The following is an 11,863-nucleotide window of genomic DNA, read 5'->3' as shown; positions in this document are numbered from 1 at the left end:
ATGCCTCCTGAAGTGGATAATCCATGAATTTCACCCAGGTGTCAGGCTCCTGAATTTCATGGGCTGCATTTGCCAAACTTCGGCATGCATGCACCTTACCAAAGTCTCTAGATCAGCTGATACTTCTCATTCACTAGATTCAAATTATTACCTTATACGTGTGATGGATAAACATGACATCCTTTTGAATTGATAAGTGTTTTAGGTTACTACAGATTAGACTATAAGAGAAAAGCCTAATAGTTTATATAACCTGGTGCGAGAAGAGTACAGATATATTTCTAGTCCTAATTTTGCTTTTCTTATATTCCTTGCTAGCAAACACACACACACACAGAGGATTTTCCACATTTACTGCTGCCTATAAGTTGCCAGGGGATATAATGATTTGGTCTGGCAATGAAATTTCATCTAGATCAGCAGCTGCATTTGGAGTCTTTGCATGATTGTATTTTCGATAATCCAGTTTCATAATCATCATTCACATCTGTCCCCTGAACAAACAGAATAGGTAAGTTGGTCAGCTGGGGTAGGAATACACTCCAGCATCTTTTTGTCCTTCATTCAGAAAACTTTTTTTTTTTTTCATTCAGAAAACTTTTAATGAGCATCTAATATGTTCAATGGATGGGCTAACCCTAAAGTCAAACTTTATTCATAATATCTCTTGGTGAGATATTCCCATGACAGCACTGTTCCAACACAGTTTGGGGTTTGATTTCATTTTTTCACAAAGATATAATCAATATAAACCTTTATATTAGTTTCAAATATACAACCTGATTTGATATTTGTATATGCTGCAAAATCATTCCCCCAGTATCCATCACCACACATAGTTACAATTCTTTTTTTGTGATGAGAACTTTAAAGATACAGGCTCTTAGCAACTTTCAAATAAACAATTCAGTGTTATTAACTGTAGTTACCACGTTGTAGGTATGATAAGACTTTCAGAAACATAAGCAGTATAGAGAGGATAAGGTTTTCTTTTGTGGTAATAATAGAAGCTGTCTGTTCCCTTATAAGAAACTAGAACAGGAGAATTAATGTCATGAGCGCATCATTTTCTTGTTCCAAATTTTCCAGCCAGTTTAGATGCCATAAAAATAAACAATCAAAGCAAACAAAACCTTCCAGGGGTAAAAAATTTCTCTGCCTTCATTGCAAAAGTGCATGATTTGGTCCATTTTAATCTGAAATTATGTAGGAAAGAAAATGCTGGGAACAGAGTGTTGCCTAAGAAGGAGGAGCTCTATCCAACATCTACCACAGGTAGTACAAAGTACCACAAAAAACCTTGTTATTTGACCTGGTTCAAATCATTGTGCAGGAGAAAGGAAGGTGGAACTCAGAGAAAGCTCAAATGTGATTGCAATATGAAATGAAGTGGTATAAATTATTAAAATAGAAAGCAAACTTAGACCGATGCTGAAAATTCCCTGAGCAGACAAAACAGTGTAACCATACAAACGAACTTCCTTTAGCTTATTTTGCAAGACTAACTGACCTGGGCCATTTGTTGCTTATAACCCTGTAAATCTTAAGCAAAACTTAAACTATTTCCCAGTATTGATATGAGGTAACCGCTAACCAATTTTCTATTATTTAAGAAAACTATAATACTGTAACCAATCACCAGAACAGTCACTGCTTCTTACTAAATATCTAAGCTGCTTTAGAGCAGTCTACCCCTGAGCCTCATTCCACATTCTGGTTTGAGTGCTCCCAGTGTGCAAACTGTTTTGATGTGTGCACGATAAACTTTTGTCAATGACTACTTTAGCAATTCATTGGTTTGACGTCTGCTATTTCTGAAAATTTGACAAAGCGTAGTTTAAGAAAGGAGATTTATTAATTTGTGTTTACTATAAAATCAGTCGAGACAAATGATTACCAGAGACTGAAAGATTTGGAAATAGTTCACGGGGGAGATGGATTTTTAAATTAGGCCTTAAAAAGTGTTTCATGGTTTCAGACAGCCAGGAGGAACAGACTAGAGTGAAAGAGCAGATGATGAAAATTAGAAAAGCATCGAAGTATCCTCTTTGTTGCTGATGTCATGGATCCAAGCCTCTAATTCCTTTTTTATTTTATTTTATTTTATTTATTTATTTATTTTTTAATTTTTATTTATTTATGATAGTCACAGAGAGAGAGAGAGAGAGGCCGAGACATAGGCAGAGGGAGAAGCAGGCTCCATGCACTGGGAGCCCGATGTGGGATTCGATCCCGGGTCTCCAGAATCGCGCCCTGGGCCAAAGGCGGGCGCCAAACCGCTGCGCCACCCAGGGATCCCCATCCTTTTTTTTTTTAATTGTTATTTTTGTTAGTAAAGACCTCAACTCAGTTTAAAGCACACATTATTGAACAACAAAAATATTCTGACAATGATAACATACATATTTGTTCTAATCTATAAATTTGCCTCTTAATTTTAATTGAAGCTCAGCAAGTGTCTTCATAATTTGCTTTAAAATCACCGTCAGGCATGTTACTTATATCTGTTTCACTTAGAACTCAGGCTGAGGCCTTGTCTTGTGTCATTTTGGATTAATTCCTCCACCTTGGCATTTTGTCTAAGCCTCTGCCTTTTTCCCTGCATTAGAAAAGCCAGTTGTGTTTCCTGCTCCTGAGAGTAATGGCTTTATGGAGAAGAAGGTCCAGGGCCTGGCCCTTCAGAGAGTGTCTGGTGTGTGCTGTGTGTGGTCTGCTCTTGTATTTTGGCTTCTCTCTCCTTCAGGCCTGTCATCTGCAGAGGCTCTTTTTAAAGTTTTTTGTTTAAACTCTAGTTGTTAACATACAGTGTGATATTGGTGTCAGGGGTAAGACTCAGTGATTCATTATTTCATCATTCATACAACACCCAGTGCTCATCACAAGTGCTCTCCTTAATCCCCATGCCCCATCTAGTCCATCCAGTCACCCACCTCCCCTCCAGCAACCCTCAGTTTGAAGAGTTAGGAATCTTTTATAGTTTGTCTCCTTCTCTCTCTCTCTTTTTTTCTTTCCCCTATGTTCATCTTTTTGCTTCCTGAAATCCACATATCAGTGGGATCGTATGGGCTTTCTCTGACTGACTTATTTTACTTAGCAGAAAGTAAAGCTCCATCCACATCGTTGAAAATGGCAAGATTTCACTCTTTTTGATGACTAATATTCCATCATATGTGCCATATCTTCTTTATATATTCATCTGTTGGTGGACATCCGGGCTTTTCCACATTTTGGCTATTGTTGATAATGCGACTATAAACATTGGGATGCATGTGTCTCTAGTCCTGATGAAACCCGCTCATATTCACTATCATCTTTTTAGATAAATGTTGAAGTGAAGCCTTTCACAAATCTATGGGAAAGTAAAATTTTCAAATATTTACTCCCAAAATTTAAACTTTTAAATAATTGTACATTCTTATTTTAGGATATATATTATAAATAATTACAGGTTCAAACATTTGCTTTAATAAAAAAGCCTAATTGAATGACTCAAGAAAAATATATTTCTCATTTTCTTTCTTTCTTTCTTTCTTTCTTTCTTTCTTTCTTTCTTTCTTTCTTTCTTTCTCTTTCTTTCTTTCTTTCTTTCTTTCTCTTTCTTTCTTTCTTTCTTTCTTTCTTTCTTTCTTTCTTTCTTTCTTCTTTCTTTCTTTCTTTCTTTCTTTCTTTCTTTCTTTCTTTCTTCTTTCTTTCTCTTTCTTTCTTTCTTTCTTTCTTTCTTTCTTTCTTTCTTTCTTTCTTTCTCTTCTCTCTCTCTTTTTCCCTTCTTTCTTCTTTACTATAACAAGAAACATAAAACATGACATAAAGAATGTACCTCCTATTTTGAGAGCAATTTTCAAATATCCTTTAGTTCAGAGCTAAGATTACTTTCCATCATTGCTCATCTCTCACTCTGGAGTTAGCTGCTTTAGTGTTACTCTGCTATGTGTCCCTGCTTTACAACTGAAGTGGCTCCTCAAATTCGTTCTTCTGCTCTCCTAGTTAGGTTTATGTCATTTGGTACCATGTACTAATCTTATTTATCTCCCAGGGATTCCAGAAAAAAATCATATTATTGTTTCATGGTAACTTCCTAATTATCTGGAAAGGAGCATTAAACTTAGACTTTTTTTTTTTTTTTTATCCAGAAACTTTAATGGAGTATGAAATTAGGGTTGGAAATTCTTCACAATCACTGTAACTACAATGATTAAATGTCCTTAAACAGAATGATAACCTTTACTTAGAAATTCAGTGTTATCATCTAAGAACACTATCCAAGACAAGAAAGACATAGTTAAACACCATTTATAAAGCATTACTGAAAAGAAGAACATCTATACTTTGAGTTTTTATGGCAGATATAATCTATAATTACCAGGAAGTAATCAGCCACATGTTCATATGCAACATTTTCCCCCCTAGAATTTTTTTCTTCTTTTTAGTTTTTACTGTGGATATTTTAAAATATTTTTAACGTATGTATGAAGTTGTAGTCTCCTGTTAAACCCTCCAATGAATTTTCATTAGAATTCTCACATGGAATAAATAAACATGGCTCACAATGCCCAGTCCAAACTAGTTTACTTCTCTGTTCTCACTGTCACTTCATCTTTTCCCATGGTCTTTGGTCTTTTTCTTTCGCCCCATTTTAAAGACATGTCTTCCTTTTCCTTCTGATGAAATAGTCTGCCATCAGACCTCCTTCACTTATGCATCTGCTCAATTTTACCTTCTCGATGGGTCTTTACATAGTTAGTTTTGGTGGTAATGACACTACACATGAGATCTACTCATTTAAGAAATTTCTAAATGTACAATATAGTATTGTGAACTACAGGCACTAAGTACTACAGGAGATCCCTAGAACTTCTTCATCTTATATAACTGAAACTAGTCAGGCTTAAAAATAAAGTACATGCTGTCGTATGTGACAACACAGATGAACCTGGAGAGCATACTGTTAAGTGAAATAAGCCAGTCACAGAAGGACAAATACTGCATGATTCTACTTATAAAATGTATCTAAAATAGTTAAATGCATAGAATTAGGGAGTAGGTTTATACTTGTCCAAGGCTAAGGAGGGAGGAAATAAGGAGTGGTAGTTCAACAAGTCATTCTTGACCATCAGACTCTTGCTCCTCAATTCTCCTGGAATGTGTTCTATTTCATTTCTTTCTTAGTGTTTATACCTATCTAAAATAATTTTGTTCATTTTATTTTTGCACATATTTTTCATAACTTAGTATCCATTGGCCACATAATATGATGCTTTTGAATTTCAGATATTTAAATTTTGTATTTTTATAATTTTTATTCCAATTAGAATATGCACTTCATTTTTTAAGTTATGTAACAGAAATCAATTTAAAATCAAGCAACACTCCCCTATTTCAGCATTCCCTATAAGTAGCTCAGTTTCCTAGAGGCAAATGCTTTTAATAGTTTCTATTTTTATTTCTTTCTTCTTCCAATAGTTACTTAATGTTCCATATTTTGAAAGCAAAAACTTGATAGAACTAAAGTAAACTATATAATTTTTGAATAACTATGGGGAGGTTAACTAAATTTTTAAAATATGAAGGGAAAGGGAAATATTATGTTAGGCACCTTATTATGTATCTTTTCCTTACAAACTCAATATAAAATTTATTTATAATTTTTCCCAAAGTAATAAAAGAAAATTTAATATCATGTAGCAAATATTTAAGCAGGAGATGAAATATTATCAGACTTTATCTCTAATATCCAGGTAAATCATGTTATGTGTCAAGAAAAGTAGCTCTTAGATAGAGATAAATTGGATTTAAAGAGATAAATCCAATCAACAAAGGATTCTTATAACAGATTGAAATGTCAAAACCTAAGATGATGTATTAGAGAGACTAGTTTTGCAACTATAACAAAATTAATCTAAAGTGTTTAATTTTTTTTAATTTTACTTTAGCAGTTAATTTAATACTTGATGATAGACTAAGACTAAAGAAATGAAAAAGTGACACTCCATATTTATTTTAAGAATTTAGTAAAACAAATATTGCTTTATTATAAATACAGTATATTGATATAAAATGTTTTATACTGTAGTATTGATAAATTTAAATGTATCATATCTTAGGAGTGTGTATATTCACAACTACTATTTATTTCTGTTCTTTATGTTTTGCTTGGGAAGGTTTTTGTTTATGGTACAAATTTATGAATAAGTTGTGGGATTTTATGGCTGGAATTAAGGTATCCCAATCAATAGTGTATATAGTCCAATCACCTTAATTCAGTATTAGAAGGAGCATAAAGCATTTATAGTGCAGAAGAAAAATTGTAATCTTTGTTTGTAATATCAATTAATATGTTACATTATATATCCTATTATATGTTTATATAACATATTCACAGTATATTAATATTCATATGATCTGTTATGTATAAAATAAAGTTGTATCTACTTATTTATGCTTAATGTTTATAATTAGGTTCAATTTTAAGGAAAATATTTTAATTTTTGGCTTTCTAGAAATTAAAAAAGACATAATGTAAAATTAATGAATGTCTTATTACTAAGGTCTAATAGTATACAATGCTGAGTTTTCCAACTGTCTTAATTTTCTTAAGTCCAGAAAACCTGTTTTGCTTTGTGTTAAATATTATATAGTTATTTCATGCTCAGGTAATAAATATAAAAACATTCACAATAGGACTATATTAGTAGTTAACCATAATTTTTAATGAATAATCTGTTTTATTTGATACGAATGTAATGTAAAATTATTATTATTACTATTAGTATTTTTTCACTATAGATACCTTTGTAAAATCTTTAATTTGGCAAAAGAAGATTTTATTAAACTAGATAGGTACTTAACACAATTTCACTGTTATGGAATAGTAAAAAGCCTGTAGTTCTTTCCATTTGATTTTTTTCTTAACATCTCTCTCACCTTCCTTAAAATAACACTGCATTACTCCTTTTCACATTTAATATTTAATTGCCATGATTAGACCGTACTTTTTCATTAATGGGTGTACTAGATAGTAAATTCTCCACATATCAGAATTACTCTTAATGGGTTAAGTCAAGTGCTCTAAAAAGAATAAGGATTGGTAAGTTTCATTAGCCTACCTCTGTATGATTTATAGTCTTGTCTCTTGAATAATGTAGTTTGAGACAATATGTAAGATCCTTCACAGCGAAGGTGCCTTTCTTCTCTTGCTACATATAAAGTATCACTTATTCCTTCTATGAATATTAAAACACTGGCTTAAATTATAACAGCATCTTTCAGGGGTTATCATAGTACTTCAAGAACAAATTTAATATCTTTCATGGTAGGTGATCACAATAAATGAGATAGTAACTAAAGAACTCAAATAAAAAATGTAGGTCTCATCCAATCCATGACTTTTGACCCTAAATCAGTTCTCCTCAGCACTGTGAGAACTGATTCACAAATTGATGCTGGAAAATTGACATGTAAGACCATATTTCAAAATTCCCATAGTGATAGTGGAAAAAAAATAGTAATGATATTTTCTTATTCCTATAAAATTCAGCTTCTGGAACCCTAACATAAACCATTTTAAGTCTTATTTGTACTTCCTATTAATTGTATATTTTTGAATATGACTTTTGACCTCCATGACCTTCAGTTTTCTTATTTTAAAAAGTTTATAAATATAACAATTAGAATTTGGCCCTCTTTGAGATTAGATTAAAAATAGAAAAGAAATTAAATGCGGAAAACAATATATGTGCTAATTATAAGGTTCTAAAAAGATAGGGCAGGCACCAATAATAACCCAGCAAGTTCTTTTTATGGGGAAAAGTTTCTTTGATGAAGCCTGTCACAGTGAAGAAATACAGATCCATTAGTGAGGTAGTAATAGCCAAAGCATCTCTAATAACTAATTAGAAGACATTTGCAACCCACGTCCACTATGCGCTATTTTAATTTCCATATCAAAGTTTGTTTGTAATTTTAATACTCTTTATCAGGAAAAGAAATTTCACAATGGACTAAGCTCTTTGAAAAGATTCTATTAATGACTGATACTCTCAAAATGTGAAAAAGAAATGTGTGAAACTATATGCTATGTTGGAACAGACAGGCTGTTTTCTGATAATGAACTGGACTTGCTTTGACTGTGCATTTTTCTTTGAACATAACTTTGAAATGGCATACTTCAAAATGGTGGACTTAAGTATGTTAACAATGATTACTCAGTTAACGATGAAAAGAATATTTCCACAAATATTCTTGAACATACTAAGTCCATCCTCTGCCAGCATTTCTATAACATTTTCTAAGAGATTATACATATCTCTTTATATTATTACTTTCGAATGCTTTATTAACAACAAGCTGGACATGTTTATTTTATGTCTGATGGTTAGGGACAAAAATAAGTTTTTTTTTTTTCTGAAAATTAAGAAAGTGAACTATTTCCTCTATTTCAGTATTACATTCATTAGGGGGAAAAAAAATAGACCAAAAGCAGTTGCCTGAGATACAGTTTCCACACATGTGGGCATTTACTTCCTTTTTTTAAAAAATCAAGGGCAAGATACATAGACTCAAGCTAATAAAGTGAACTAAATCTACAAGTACCACATGCAGATGTTAACATGTGTATTTTTCCATGTAATCACCATTCGAAACAAGATATAGGACAATGCCAGCACCCAGAAGAGTACTTTCTTGTTCCTTCTCAGTCTAAACTAGCTCCAAGAATCTACTGCTATTCTAAACACTTTCATCATCTGTTAACCTTGACTTGTCATAGAACTTCCTGTAAATGGAACCATACAAGATACTATTTTGGTTGTGAGCTAATTTCATTCAATATTATGCCTGTGAGATTTATTCATGTTGCATATATTAGACGTGTATTGTACTGCTCTGTGGCATTCTATTAAAGATTTGCTACAATCTCTTCATTTTTCTCTATTTGTTAAACATAAGGCTTTTTTCTAGATTTTGACTATTATGAATAAATATGTTCCAAATATTATCTTTGTGCTAATTCTCTTATGTATGCATTTAGGAATGGAACTAATGGGAGTGACCAATTACACCCCAAAGTGGCTTTATAATCATTCTCCCCTATCAGCAATGTAGGAGAGTTCAGTTTCTCCCCCTATTTTGTACATTTGGCATTTCCAGTCTTATTCCAGTAACAGGTAACAATACTTTGTATATTTTAAATTTATAATTCCATGGTGAAGCATGATTAACTAATTTTTATTATGCTTATCAGTCATTAAAATATCGTTTTTCTGAAAATTGTTTTCAAAAGATCTTTCCCATTATTTTATTTTTATTTCTTTCTTACTGATTAGTGGGAGTCCCTTGTGAGTTCAAGAAAAGATTACTTCAAAAATATACATAGTGGGGATTCCTGGGTGGTTCAGTGGTTTAGTGCCTGACTTCAGCCCAGGGCCTGATCCTGGAGTCTTGGGATGGAGTCCCACATCGGGCTCCCTGAATGGAGCCTGTTCTCCCCCTGCCTGTGTCTCTGTTTCTCTCTCTCTCTCTCTCTCTCTCTCTGTGTTTCTCAATAATAAATAAATATATATATTTATATATATGGTAAGTATATATTTTCTTCGACTATTTCTTCGGTGTTTAAACTTTCTTCATGAGATCTTTATGAAATCCAATTTTTTTTTCTGTATTTATTTTTTCTTTTTTCTTTAGTGTTTTTGACAACTAAATTAAAGATCTTTGCGTATTTCAAGGGCATGTAGATCTCCCTCCGTGTTTTCTTATAGAGTCTTCCGATTTTTTTTTCCTCTCACAGTTATGTGTAAGAACTCAGTTGTGTCAGTTACACTGAATTGTGTAAGACAGGTATAAAGATCCTTTTTTCTTTTATGGACATCAAATTACTTGATTCAATATCTTTGCCTGATATACTTCTTCGACATCATTTCCTCTATTTAGCCTTTGATATAAATCAAACAACCATATGTATGGATCTATTTTGGTACTGTCTATATTGCTCATCTAGTCTCATGGCAATACTATGCAGTGCTAGGAAGCGTAGCTTTCTTTTACAGTAATTTTTGAAGTCTGAGATCTATGTCTTCCAATTTTATTCTTCGTTAAGAATATATTGACTACTCTAGATTTTTTGCATTTTAAATATAAATTTTAAATTAGTTCACTTTCTATCAAATTAAAAAAAAAAAAAAACCTTAGACTGTTGAAATTGGAATTTTAGAGGGGCACCTGTGTGGCTCAGTTGATTAAGCATCCAACTCTTGATTTTAGTTCATGTCATGATCTCAGTATTGGGATTGAGCTCCACGTGGTGCTCTGCACTCAGAGCCTGAAATCCTCCTTCTCTCCCTCTGCTCCTCCTTCTGTTCAGTCTCTCTCTCAAATAAATAAATCTTTCAAAATAAATAAATATTTAAGTTGGAATTTACTACAATATCAATGTGAGAAAAATTGATACCTTGACAATATTATCTATAAATATCATATCACCTTAATCATTTGGGACTACTTAAAGCTCTTACAGTGATATTTTATACTTTTTATTGTAGAAGTATAGGTAATCATCTATTAGATGATTTTATATTTCTGATGTTATGGTATTTTTGTTTTATATTCAAATTGTTTGATAATTCTATTATCAATATATACTTAATTTATCCATATTTACTGTGTATCCAGTGACTTTGGTAAACATACTTATTACCTGAAAATCTTATTTAGTAATGAAAAGCTATGTTTATCCATTTATAATTCGCTGTAATGTTAAGCAAACAACAAGCATATGGAAATTAATTGCACAAAGATTTTTTTTTCTTTTTAATAAAAGTTTCTGGGATGCGTTTACTTCCAGCATTAATAACATAAATAATACAAAATACATATCAGAGAGTAAAAAATTCACAGAAAAAAATAAGTCAGAACAAGCAAGGTCACTGACTGCATTTATGTCTTCTAAAATTTAACAGAAATCTATTGAGGTAGTTAACATTCTAAGAGTTTAATTTGATATAGATTCTACTGTATCTACATTTTAATAGGCAGGCCCTGGCTGACATTTGTATATCTATATATTCACTTGTTTATGTGTGTATACATATAATTAGTATCTATCAGTGGTATATATTTTTGTATTCTAATAATTTCTCTTACATAAAGAATTCAGAAATAAAAAACAGTAGGCCAATAATCTAAAGACAGGAAAAACTATAATTTAAGAGGAAAGAAGCAAAACAGACAAGTTTTATGTCTATTATTGTTGCTACAAGAGTTAAAAAAATAAGTTCTTTTCTTTGCTCAAAATACTAGCATGCATTCTTCTATCATAACACACAAAACCCTCTCTCTTCTCTAAGAAGTCTTGTTTGTGTTATTCATTGTGTCACTAAAGGCCTGTCAGGAAACAGAATTCATTGAAGTTGAATTGAAGAGTCTCTTGGGGAATAACAGGCAACAGAGAGGTGAACATGGGCACCACTACCAACTGCTAGTCCCGACTGCCAAATATATGAATCAGGCCAACTGAGTGGTCCCAATCTAAGTAAAGTCACTATGTGACTTCAGCCATATGAACAATGTCAGACCAGATCAAGAAAAGAACTCTCCAGACTGTCAGCCCATAGCTTTATTAGAATAATAGAGAATTGTTCTTGTTACTTCTGTCTGGGGTGATTTGTTATGCAACAATCCATAAAGAAAACGAGGACCATTTTGTATGGACTCTTTCTGATAACAGTGGATGGAAAGTGATTTAGTTTATCTTATGAAGCAGTATTTATCATAAAACTAACACTAAAAGTTATAAAAATGGAGATACCTCTAATTATATCTTGAATAAAACACTAAGCAATGTTCAATGAATATTTAAATGTGTATCCATGAC

This window comes from Canis lupus, chromosome 4 (genome assembly GCF_048164855.1).
Source record: "Canis lupus baileyi chromosome 4, mCanLup2.hap1, whole genome shotgun sequence".
Taxonomy (NCBI): Eukaryota; Metazoa; Chordata; class Mammalia; order Carnivora; family Canidae; genus Canis; species Canis lupus.
Note: the sequence above shows the minus strand (reverse complement) of the source record.